This window comes from Canis lupus, chromosome 11 (genome assembly GCF_048164855.1).
Source record: "Canis lupus baileyi chromosome 11, mCanLup2.hap1, whole genome shotgun sequence".
Taxonomy (NCBI): domain Eukaryota; kingdom Metazoa; phylum Chordata; class Mammalia; order Carnivora; family Canidae; genus Canis; species Canis lupus.
This window is the reverse complement of record NC_132848.1, coordinates 39,690,456-39,703,859: the sequence shown is the minus strand read 5'-3', so window position 1 is coordinate 39,703,859 and position 13,404 is coordinate 39,690,456.

Genomic DNA, 13,404 nt, shown 5'->3' with positions numbered 1-13,404 from the left:
AATTTTTATGCCACAATGGCATATTTTAGGGGGTATGTTCTGATCTCTTTCAATAGGGCTGTGAGCTTCCATGGCTCAATTTCTCTAAGTTGGGAGACCAAGATTTCTTTAAGAATCAAAGCTTTTTGGTTTGGGAGCTTTGTTATTTTGTCTATCCTCCTCAGCAGGATAATTCTTCTAATCCTTCCAATCCTGTGAGCCCACTCTGTTCCACATGTCAGGAGCCCAAGGACATTTTCTAGATGTAATTCTCAAGACTGCATTGTTTTTTAATTTCTGAGTTCCGTACCTCTTTCAATGTCTGGGCAAGGCCACTGAAGCAATTGCTTGGGGCAAGGCAACATCCTTGATCTGATACTTGCCACAGTGATGACTCACTTTATTTAACTAAGGCTTAATGAATCATTATTACCCAAAACTTTTCTTTCTTCTAAAAGTTTGGAGTCTAGATGTTATTAGCTGTTTTTAATCCCACTGAGATCCTATGTTTATGGACATACCCTCCTCCCTTTTAATTTGGTTTGCAAACTGGCCAGACTTTTCTAAATTAATCTCTTTCTTGCAACATATTGCTAAATGCGATGAGGAGCAAGCGGTACACTCCAGTGTTTTAGCTCCCTCCCACCACTTTCCATAGGGTCACAGGCTCGGCAAGTCTTCAGCTAATTTATCAAGTCACGTTAGGCAATAATTTTACCAAATATTTTGTCTTGATCTGACAGGATCTGTATCAGTGCAGAGGTCAGGCTGATGGCAGCTCTGCTGTTTTCACAGGCCTTCTTCATCTCGTAAAAGGGAGAGGAGGGGTACTTATGGAAGGCTTATAATGACCCAGCTGGGATGTGGTGGGCATAGCCATTGCTCACATCCCGTTGGCTACCCTCAACCCGTGACCACACACAATGCCAGGGAATTGGGAGATGAGAGTTAGCCAAGCGCTTTGTGTCAAAGCCCCTGGAAAATGACTCACACTCAGTGACTTCCCAATCAATTCACTAACATCTGAGTCTGACCACCTTTTAGCCTCAGGAGCACATCCTCTTTCTGTGGCAGAATTCAGGTCAACCTTGCCCATTTTCCCTTCCCCAAAGGGATGTATTCCTGAGTTGTGGCCGCAGACATGGGAAGCTGCATGCAGGCTCTGACTTCCCCAGCCCTGAGGGCCAGGGCCCCATGAACTCCCCTCTGCACAGGGGACTAGAGCAACCCCTTCTCACCTGACAGATAGAGACTGAAGTTTGTGTTTTAGTCTCAGAGTAAAATTTTTAAATGCCTGGAGAAGAACGTGGATTTTGGAGAACATCTAACAATGTCTGCTACAATTAGAAGAGGGAAGCTTGTCCTCATCACCTTTGGACAGGCTTCAGGACATCAGAGAATCAACTTTTTATTTCCCTAGAGCTTTGGGTGTTTTTTGTTTGTGGCTTTGTGGAGTAAGGGCTAGGAAGAGGAGTATTTTCTCTGCCAGAGGCTCCTCACATAAATCCCAAATGCTACCTTTTGGAAATTTCTTGGTCGGTTGACAGTGTCACTGTCCTGATGACCTCCCTGGGAGCTGTGGTGGCACACTGAACCCTTTAACCCCCTAGAGCTCCACTCCCCTCCTCCATCTCATTAACACCTCTATCATCCTTGAAAAGCAATTTATTAAGTACAATAAATGTTTTAGCACTGAATTGTGAAAGACTGTGCACTTGTGGGTTCCTGTAAGACATCTGGAGGGGGAAGGAACATGGGTTGTGGTCACCAGCCTTGAAGGATTTGAAGTCATTTGAAGTCATTTCTCAGTGACATGCCAGGTCACTGCCAAGACCCTAATCTAAAGAAAGAACATCAAATTCAAAAGTAGATTCAGGCAAATCATCTATGCTTCTTTTGGACAGAAGAGTAACTTTTCAGGAATAAGAATTTAAATTCTGGCCCATCTTTTAAAAGTAGAATTGCTCTAATCAAAGAAATGAGGTTAGAAAAATGCACATAGGTTCATGTTTCATTGGTCTAAATGAGTCACGTGACCAAAGACCTCAGTCGATGATCTGGAAAGGGGGAGCCAGTATTTTGCCTGTGGTTTATGAAAGGTTCCTGGATCCACCTGTGCTAGTTTTGGGTCAGAGCATATGCCACATCACTGTTACTTTGTTGATGCTGCCATCCGTACGTAGCCATAGGGAATCCGGTGAAACCAGTGGATTCTGAGTGTAAGCTATTATCGAGCTTCTTGCACATAAAATGAGTTACTGGGTCAGAAGCCTTGCCCTGTGAAGTGGTATTGAGACAGGGAAACTAAAAGGACCCTATGAAAAACTGCTTTTTCTGCTCCTTTTCATACTTCCATTGTTGGTAGGACCACACCCCTGCCTTATACACACCTTATAGATCAGATAATATATGTCCTCCTTGTAAAGGTGGAGGAGTTAATGATTTCTTTGGAATTTTCCAGCACAACAGATAACATCTAAGGAGTGACCAGGTGGGGTCATCATGAATGTTTCCTAAGACCCTTGGCTTATCAAGTCCTCTGACTCCAGGATATGAGTGACCTATGGAGGACACCTAAACACCTTTGTTCCCAGTTTACTTGGAAGCCACAAGCACCAGGCCACCAGACCACCATCCTCAATAAAAAATTGAGGTTTCAAGCAAAAAGGAGATTCAGAAAGGAGATGAGAGTGAGTCTTGTTTCTGAGAGAGTCTTGTTTCACTCTCCTCTTCTTTCCGAGTCTCCCAGATGCTCTGTCTGTATCTGTACTCTCTCTATTTCTCTAATAAACTCTGCTCTTACTTTCTCTCCACTTGCATTTGATTTCTGTCTGCGAGAAGTCAAAAACCCTCTGGGCTGGTCCTCTGGAACACCACTCTGGGTCCTTGGACCCAGCTAGCCAGCATCAGAAAGACAGCTGATGAGATCTTCAAAAGTTCATGGATAGAGGCACTGGCAACTATTGCAGCAAGGAATGCAAGTCCTTATTTATTGTAAAGAATTCCAGAGAAGAATCCTACATCCCTTCCTTCTTCATGATGGAGTTGGGCATCTGATGCATCCAACCAAGCGGCTAGTTGGCTAGCTACCAAGAAGACAGAAACAAGAAAAACAGTTTAAAAACATATTTTCCTGTTGTTTTTTTTTCTCATTTCGTGAAAAAGGATTCCTGCAGTTTTATTTAGATCACCTTGAAAACAAATCACCGCCACTAAGAACTAGCTTTGTTTGACTTCTGAAACTTAAACAGATGAAACCTCTCTGATAAAGTGCCATCTTCAATGTTCAATGCATCCATCGGTGTTCTCTTTTATTAATTATTTAGATGTGTTAGACTGAAGAGATCAAAATATAATAATAATACCACCATCACCAATTCACATTCACTAGGTGTTAGGCCCTGTGCTAAATAATTTACATTTACTGTCTAAATTAATAACTGCAATAATTCAATGAGTAGGTACTGTTATCTCTATTTTACACGTGAGGGAACTGAGCTTTTTATGCGAGTAAGTAATTTATGCAAGGTCACCTAGCTAGTGTGGGAGGCAGGGACTGAACTTTGCCTTTCTAATCAATAATGTGATTCCAGGTGCTTTCCACAAGGGGTGACTGTTGTTGCTGGTGACATTGCTGGAGAGCTGGGTGCAGTGCTAGCTGGATGGCTATGGATATTTGAGGGCTCTAATTTCCATCACACTTGGGTCATAAAAATGAAAAAACAAAATGCAGGATGTGGATTTTCCTTTCTGACAACCTACACCATCAAAACCTATGTTCTTTTCGCTAAACCACACACACACACACACACACACACACACACACACACACAGTGTAATATATAGATATGCATACATATGTACACATATATACATGTACATATAGATGTACACATAATGCATGTACAGATACTCTGGATTGAAAATTGAAGTAATTGCTTAGATTCCCTCACCCTTATGTTCTTATCTTTTGCCTACAATCTTCTTGTGTAGTTTTTTTTCAAACTGGGATCACAGACTCATCAGCCTCCTCAAATGTATTTTCAGGGTTTTGTGTTTGCTGTATTTGTAATTTAAGTTGTGTGCTTTCATTTCAGTGATAGTTAAGAAGTAGGTGTGGTAGATGGAACGTGGCTAAAAATTCTTTGTGTTCCTCCCACTAAGAAGTGAGGTCTAATTCTCCTCCCCTTCAACCTGCTTTAGTGACTTGCTTGGCCAGTAGAATTGTGGCAGAAGTGACATGCTGAGGCTTCTGAAGATGGAGCATAAGAGGCCCTCACCTTCCAACCCTGTCCTCTTGATGTATTCTCTCTGGGGGCTGTAGTTGGCCTTTGATGAAGTCTGACAACCCTGAAACTGCTATGCTGGAGACACCCCATGTAGACCCTCAGGTCAACAGTCCCAGCTGAGCTCGGCCTTCCAACCATCCTTGCAAAGTGCCAGATATGTGAAGTCACCTTGGAGTCCTCAGAGCAGCCCATCCATAAGCTAAGTACACAGAGCAGAAGAATCATCAGCCAAGTGCTGCATGAAAATGTAAATGATGAAATTATAAGATATAATAAAATGGCTGCTGCTTAGCTCTCTGAAAGTTAATTTCTTAGGCAGCAATAGATAAGTAGCCCAATATTGTGCATTTATTCCAAATCATCTCAATCTGGATGTACAATTATTTTTGGTAAGTATCAAGATAGTAAATAGTTTAGACTTTGAGAGTCATATAGTCTCTGATGTAATTTTTTAATTCTACTATTGTATCATTAAAGCAGCCATAGGCAATATGTAAATGGATGAGCCTGGCCATGTACCAATAAAACTTTATTTACAAAAACAGTTAGCTAGATTTAGCTGCAGAACATCATTTATTGGCCATGCACTGTCATATTTCAGTGTTTGCTCTTTTTTTTAACTATTCAAGTTGGCATCATATAGTACCAACTGAATGGGGGTTATCAAGACAAGAACACAAATTTAATGCTAAATGATGTAAGGATACACTATATAAACAAATTTTATGTAGAAGAGAGTATCAGAAGACTTGGTCTGTAATAGGATGGATACAGGAATTTTAAAGGAATCTGCTGTATTGTGATCCATATCCAATTTGTGTGATTCAGCTTAAACAAACCAATATTACATCCCATTAATGCTACTAATATGGATTTCATTCATTTAATAAACATACAAAAATTTGCCTAGTTTCATATTGAAATACATCACAGCATTATTATACTAAGGATAAATTGAGCTGATGGTGGGAGTCCAGGAAAATTTTCTTCTATATGAGAGCTCTGTACCTTCTCTGTGTGAAAAATACAAGAAATACTGCCCTTAGACCTCATGTCTGTGATGTTGTCACCATGGCAATCATTCATTGAACTGTGTTTGGCTAGCACATGTTGCTGCATTTTCAATGCCAGTATACAGTATCTCCACCTAAGGTGTTTCCAGAATGTTCATTTGATCCAGAACTTCCTATTTGGTACCCATTTCAATTGGCCTCCATAGTTCTAATGAATCTTTATAGTTTCTTTTATGTCTGGGTCTGGTTAACATTTTTGGTGTAAGTGGTTTCTCAAATTACATTCTCTAAAACACCAATCTGAATTAACAGCTGTTGAGCCAGAGACATTACAAGGCCGTCATCTTCCCAGGAGCACACAGCTAGACTACATCCCCAACACTGGCAATCAGGCATGGCGCATGTGATCAATTCGGGGTGTGGGCAGATGTAAGACGCACCATGTTGAGGCCCCTAACATGTTTCATGGCAGACTGCCAGCACTGTCTTCTCTCATCCTGGGGGGACATGGAGAGAATGTGTAGAGGGCTCCAAAGCCCTCAGGGGATGAAAAAACTTCAAATCAGAGCAGACTGTGTTTCTTTCACCATGAGGAAGAATGTCTGCCAAACAGCCTGTTGAACTCCCACCTAAGCAAAATTCAAATATGATATTGGGAGTTGCTTTAGCAACAAATAGAGCAGTCATCCGTAATTTACAGGGGGAAACAATGATTACTGGTGGCACCATCCACATTCTTCTCTTCAATCTTTGGTGCTGAGTATTGCTCATCAGCTAATGATGACAGCAGATGAGCAAACAAATAAACGAGAAGTGAAGGAAGATAAACTGTAAACCTGAGGTATACATTTTCATTCATAGCTCAGTAATTTGTTTTATTGTTCTTCAGGTAGGCCCATGGTTATAATTTTCTACTGAACATATATGAGAGACAGCTTTTCTGCAGAAAGAAAGCTTTTCTAGTATATTAGACGGATGCAGCATACTGACACTCGAAGGTTTCACAAAGACCTTCAGGTGTGGTGGAAATCATTCAGTTAAAGCTCTTCTTGAACAGGGACCAAGTCCCTAAGCCATGACTATTTCTGATTGGTGTTTCATTCAGAACTTGGTCATTTTGCAAATTTGGTATGTGGTGATAATAGTATGAAACAGTAATTTAAGCTGCCCCCTCCCCCACAATACCTAGTACCCATGGCTCTTTCTCCAGCTCAGGGGTTAAGGCATGTTGACATCATTCCTCAAAGATGGAAAGTGACAGTAAAATACAAAGAAATGAAGAGTCAGATATTTGGCTTTTGATTTTCTTTAGCCACAGTTGGTTTTAAGACAGAAGATTTGGAAGACTATGCCACATGAATAGCTAGTTCTTATCTATATCTAGATTGGATAAAGGTTCTCTAAAGTATGGGTGAAAGAGAAGCCAGAGTAGAACCCAGAAAGGTAGACACTTGTGGCCCAGAACCAAGAGCTGTTTCGCTGCTCCCCCCACTCCAGGCTGACTCCAAAATGAAGTCAGTGAAAGCATCCCCAAGGTGGGTTTAAAGATCTCCAAAGACAGAGAACACATGACATGCTTGTCTTGGGGAGTCATGGGATAAGGCAAGATATAGGGCACCTCCCACAACCAGGATGGCATAGAATAGCAAATGGACTCCACAAGCAACAAGCCAGAGAGATTCCGAGGTGTCCCCTCACTCCAGCAAGACACAGCTGTGACTTGTGAGCCTGCCTGAAGTGGGAAAGAAGTAGCTTGTGAGAGGAACAGTCTTCAGTGGCCTTGAGACTGCAGGGAGAGGAGAGGTGGTGGGTCTTCTTGGATGCACCTGTGGTTGGACTCTAGATTGCAATGAGGACACTTCAGAATGGATAGATGGTGACCAAGAACCAGATGTTTCCTCCGGGGCCTCATGCCATGAGCAGCTGTTCCCTCACGGGGTCATGAATTTTACTTCAATGAAATTTTAGTTTTGTTTTTGAGTATAAATACATTTTAGCGTAAACAAAAAAGACATTTATTTTTCATTTGTTGAGATATAGTTCACATACCACGCAGTTCACCCTTTAAAGGGTACAATTCAGTAGTTTTGAGCATATTCACAGACTCATGGGACCATCACCACTAATTCTAGAACATTCCATCATCCCAAAACGAAAGCTCATACCCATCTGCAGTCACTTTCTATGCCTCTCTCACCCCAATCTCCAGGAACCACTAATCTACTTTCTGTCTCCGTGGATTTGCCTAATTCTGGACATTTCATATAAAAGGAAACAAAATATTTGTCCTTCTGTGGCTAACTTCTTTCACTTAATATGAGATTTTTAGTATCATCCATGTTGTAGTATATATGACTACTTCATCCTTTTTATGGCAAAAACTCCAGCATTCCCCTGTATGGATATACCACATTTTCTTTATCCATTCATCAAAATGGATATTTGATTTTTTTCTATTTTCTAGCTATTATGAATAAGGCTGCTATGGATATTCATGTATAAATTTTTGTGTGGGTATATACATTTACAATTTTTTGAGGATTTTATTTGTTTTTTATGGTTACTATAACAAATTACCACTAATAGTGGCTTATAACAAACATTTATTATTTTATAGTTTAGAAGTCTGATATTCATCTCACTAGACTAAAATCAAGGTGCCAGCAGAGCTTCACTCTCTTTTGGAGACTCTCCCTTCCTTGCCCTTCTCAGCTTCAAGAAGTTACCCAGTCTTTGGCTCAGGGCTTTCTTCTTTCATCAAAAATAGAAGCTTGGAGTGGAGATGGCACATTGCCATCTCTCTGGGTCTATTTGTATCTTTTAATTCTTTACTTTTAAGATTATATTGGGACCATCATCCAGAATAATCTCCTTATTTTGGGGTCAGCTGATTAATTCCTATTTATAATCTTACTATCCTTTGCCATGTGGGAATTCTTTGTAGTTTTTGTTGTTATTTACTTTTTTTTAAAGATTTTATTTATCCATTCATGAGAGAGACACACACAGACACACAGAGAGACAGAGACAGAGACAGAGGTAGAGGGAGAAGCAGGCTCCATGCAGGGAGCCCGATGTGGGACTCGATCCCCGGTCTCCAGGTTTAGCCAGGTGGCACTAAACCTCTGAGCCACCTGGGCTGCCTACTTTTTTTTCTTAATGTAAACTCTATGCCCAACATGGGGCTGGAACTCACAACACCAAGATCAAGAGTTGCAATGTCTCCTGACTAAGCCAGCCAGGCACCACAATACCCTTTGCCATGTAACATAACATATTCACAGGTTCCAGAGATTAGGATGGGATGGCTGAAACATTTGGTTACTGTATCTCTAGTTTTTTGAGGAACTGCCAAACTGTTTTCCTAAGCAGACACACCATTTTACATCCCCCACAAGCAACTTATCAATGTTCCTATTTCTCCACATTCTCATCAATACTGGTAACATCTGGATTTTTATTATCAATATTCTTGTGTGTGAAGTGGTATCGTGCTTTTGGTTTACATTTCCCTAATAACTTGATGTTGAGTGTTTTTTTCATGAGCTTCATGTCTTCTCTATAGAAATATCTCTTCAAATCCTCTTCCCATTTAATTGTACTTCTATACTTTTTTATTGTGTAGTTGTAAAAGTTCTTTATATATTCCAGAACTAGACCTTTATCAGATATATGATTTGCAAATATTTTCTCCCATTTTATGGCTTGTCTTTTCACTTTCTTGACGGTGCCCTTTGAAACACAAAGGTTTTTACTTTGGTGAAGTGCAGTTTATGCACCTTCAAATTCATTAATGATTTTTTCTGCTTGTTAAAATCTGCTTTTAGGCCCCTTTAGCAAAATTTTAATTTCCAAGATCATACTTTTCAACTCTAAAATTTCTATTTCATTATTTTTATAATATCTATAACTTTATTGATATTCTCTGCTTTGTGAATGGTTGTTCTTGCACTTTAAAAAAATTATTTAGACATAGTTATCTTTAGTTCTTTGAACATATTTATAATAGATGATTTAAACTCTTTGTCTAGTAAATCTAACATCTTTCTTCCTCATAGATTTTTTTTCTGTCTTTGGGTTGTACTTTCTTGTTTGACTTATGTCTCATAATCTCTTGCTAAAAGCTGGACATTTTAAATTATATAACATGGCAATTCTGGACATCAGATTTTCCTCCCTTCTCTATGGTTATTTACTTTTGCTATTTGTGTGTTTACTGACTTCCCTGGACTAATTATGTAAATTCTATATTCTTTGTTGCATGCAGGATTGAGGTCCTTGCTCAGCTTTAGTGTTCAGCTAGTGATTGGACATTGATTTTCTTCAATGCCTTGAACCCGTAAGTCACCTAGCCTTTGCCAAGGGGTCTATGTGTGTATTGAAGCATGTCTTCAACACTTGAATCTTGTTTTTTTTCTGGGCATACACATATCCCTGCATATGTGGATAGCCTTCCAGATTCACAGGAAGATGATGGAGCTTTTCCAAAGCCTGCTACAGACGTCTCATTCTCAGTTTTTTATTATCAGGTTTTGGTCAACTTGTTAGCCTCAACTGGTATCACTGTCTCAGCTGCCATGTTAAAGAATTGCTGGTGGTTGTTTTCAACAAACATGTTAGTAATCAGGCTATTAGCCCCAGACAGACAGCTCTGAGCCTCAAAGTAAAAGAACTACAATCTCTAAGAAAGGTGTTTTGCTGTGAGTTGCAAGAAAGGTCAAATAATGATGATTCTGTGGGGGCTTCTGGAAAGCTCAAAAGCTATTCTGACCCTCCAGTGGCTGCTAATATTCTGTTTTTCACAGCTATCACAGCTGTGAGGCTGTTGTTCAAGACTCTCATGGACCTGGAAAGGAAGGGAAGAGAATAGGGCAAGTTAAAAATGCCACAAAGCTCACTGTTCTTATTGAGATTTAGACATTTTTCTAGAATAAACACTCCTTAGATTGTTGTATGCTCTCAGTTACTGTCCTAATGTCTGAAAAATTTGATTTCCATGATTTCTTCCAGGGTTCTTGCTGCTTTTATGGAAGGAGTGGATTTCTGGAAGGCCTTACTCTGCCATATGAGAAGTGTTTTTCTGCAGTCCAGAATTTAAACACAACCTTGAGGGGAAAGACTAGGATTAAATCCAAGCTAGATTAGAAATATAATTTTTCATAATAATAATATTTTTTCCCCTCATATTTTAACATCTCAGAAGTTGAAATGCAGTTTCCAATCACTATTTGCCAGTCTGCAGTCCTAAGAATTTGTTCTTGTCTCCTTGTGGACATTAAGATTGCAGAATGCATCAGTAGCTCAGAAGAAAATTCTAAAGATGATAGTAGAGCACCCTTTAAAAAGTCGTGCATCCTCATTGCTTCTGATGGGTGCAGAGGAAAACTATGAGTCATAGAATTAATGACTCTTATCCAAAAAAGTGATTTAGGAGATAGAGCCTGTGAATATGAATGTTTTAAGAATACCTTAAATAGAGACCCTTGGGTGGCTCAGCGGTTGAACGCCTGCCTTTGGCTCAGGTCATGATCCCAGGGTTCTGGGATGGAGTCCCACATCGGGCTCCCTGCGGGGAGCCTGCTTTTCCCTCTGTCTATGTCTCTGCCTCTCTCTGTGTCTCTCATGAATAAATAAATACAATCTTAAAAAAAATAGCCTTAAATAATTTTGCATATATTTTGTTTTTCTGTATATACAAGCATGATAATGAAATAAAAATATGTCTAAATAAACCTAAAAGCCTTTTCAACCAGTATAGAAGTTCAAAGTAATTATTGTTTAGCAGAGATACAATGTGAGCATAGATACGAAGATCTTCTAATAAGCACATTAAATATGTAAAAAGGACAAGTAAAATTAAATTTCACGTATTTTTCTTTAACCCAAATGTCTAAAATATCGTTTCAATTTCATCAATATAACACAATGATTGAGATATTTTGCATTCATCTTTTCACAGTAAGTCTTAGAAATTCGGCATGGGGATCCCTGGGGGGCGCAGCGGTTTAGCGCCTGCCTTTGGCCCAGGGCATGATCCTGGAGACCCAGGATCGAATCCCATGTCGGGCTCCCGGTGCATGGAGCCTGCTTCTCCTTCTGCTCGTGTCTCTGCCTCTCTCTCTCTCTCTCTCTGTGTGACTATCATAAATAAATAAATGAAAATAGCTATTAAAAAAAAAAAGAAATTCGGCATGTACTTTACACTTCACATCTCAAGACTGATAAGCCCCATTTCAGCATTCAATATCCTTATGTGGCTTGTGGCTACTGTGTTTGGCATCAAACATTTGAGTTTTCACTAATTTAATCACAGCATTCTTCTCTGCAGTGGTTCATCTTATACTTAATGATGTCTTAGATGACATGAAAAATGGTAGTTTTTACCTTGGGCTGGGAAGGTGATTCAAGACAGAAATTAAGTTTAGAGATGGAAAAAATAAAGTTACGTTTCTTATACACACCTGCCATGTAGGTTGGATGGGAGCTGTTCGGAACACCACCGTTTGCTCTAGATTCCTAGGTCAGCTGAGTGGGCCTCTCAGAGCCCCTGTGGTGAGGCAGCCAGGGTGGGTACCATGGCTTCTGGTTCTTCATTTACTGCTGTGCAATATGGCTGCCAAGGTGTCTGCGTGTCTTCTAGATGCCTTGTGCCAGGACTCACTCAAACAGGCTTCATGAATGAGAAGAAGAGCAGTTCAAAAGTACCCTCCCCAATGGCTTCAGACAAGCATCCTTTGTAAAATAGCCAAGGGGTATGCTATTGTTCTAATCCTCTTTTATCTGCCCCCCTGTGAGGATCAGGAAGTGAGCAATGACAGGAATGTATTTTTCAAAGTCAGCGATTATTCTTTTTTCTTTTACTTTTGTGATCAGCTTCTCAGCTGACATCTCATTTTTCAAGTTAAGTACTGTTTGTTTCTCCAGTATGATAAAAGTTGTACTTGACGGACACATGGAGTTCAGATGCATTTTGTGTCCTAGGGATTTAGAAACCTTGAAAAGCCTGGATCTTCTGTGTTAATCTCCATAACTTGCATAGCACAGTTTCTCAAAATATTCAAAATATAATTATCCTCCAAAGCTGAGCCTGTGGAGTATTAGGGTACGGGATACTTGAGTATTAAAGCAGTATCTTTAGATACTAGAGGCTGCTTTAAAAAGCCTACCATAGTGGTTCCAAATATAGGCTTTGAAATCAGACAAGGATTGCAAGCCAGCCTCTGTCATTTCCTGGCTGTGCAATTATAGGCTGATGAAGTAACCTCTCTGAGTTTGAACTTTCCTGGGACTAATAAGATATCTACCTTAGAAAGTGATTTTGTGAGGCCTACATGCAATCATCTACCAGAAGCCTTGCCTAAACAGTTGTTCTTGGTTTATTGTACAGTGGCTTCCCCTTATCCCCAGGGGATACATTCCAAGACCCCAATGGCTGCCTAAAACCAAAGATAGTACTCAACTCTCTATATTTTTTTATACCTATGATAAAACTTAATTTATAAATTAGGCATGGTAAAAGATTAACAATAATTAATAAGAAAATAGAACAATTATAACAATATATTGCAATAAAAGCTATATGAATGTGGTTGGTCTCCATGTATTATTGTGCAGTACTCACACCTTCTTGTGATGATGTGAGATGATAAAATGCCTATGTGATGAGATGAAGTGAGGTGACTCACTGTGACATGGCGATACACTACCATTGACCTCCTGGTGATAGGTCAGAAGGAGGACCGTCTAGTTCTGGACGGCGGCTGACCTTGGGTAACTGAACCATGGAAAGCAAAACCACAGATAGTGCTGGGGACCACTGTATTATAATGGGAGCTGGGCAAACCTTTTCTGTAAAGGGGCAGATAATGTTTTAGGCTTGGTGAGTGGATGATAAGGATTCTGCTGCAACTCTTGGTATGTGGCAGCACGGACAAGAAGTAAAGAAGTGAGCATGGATGTGTGCCAATAGAACTTTATAAGCTGTGGGCCACAGTTTGCCAACCCCTGCTCCCGGAGGGGCCAGCAGAGGTTTAGGGCAGGAGGGGCTTCTTCCCCAGGGTTTCTTGAACATAACACTTCAGTTCCTAGAGCTCCACTAACCCTTTGGGCCTTTAGCCAGGAGG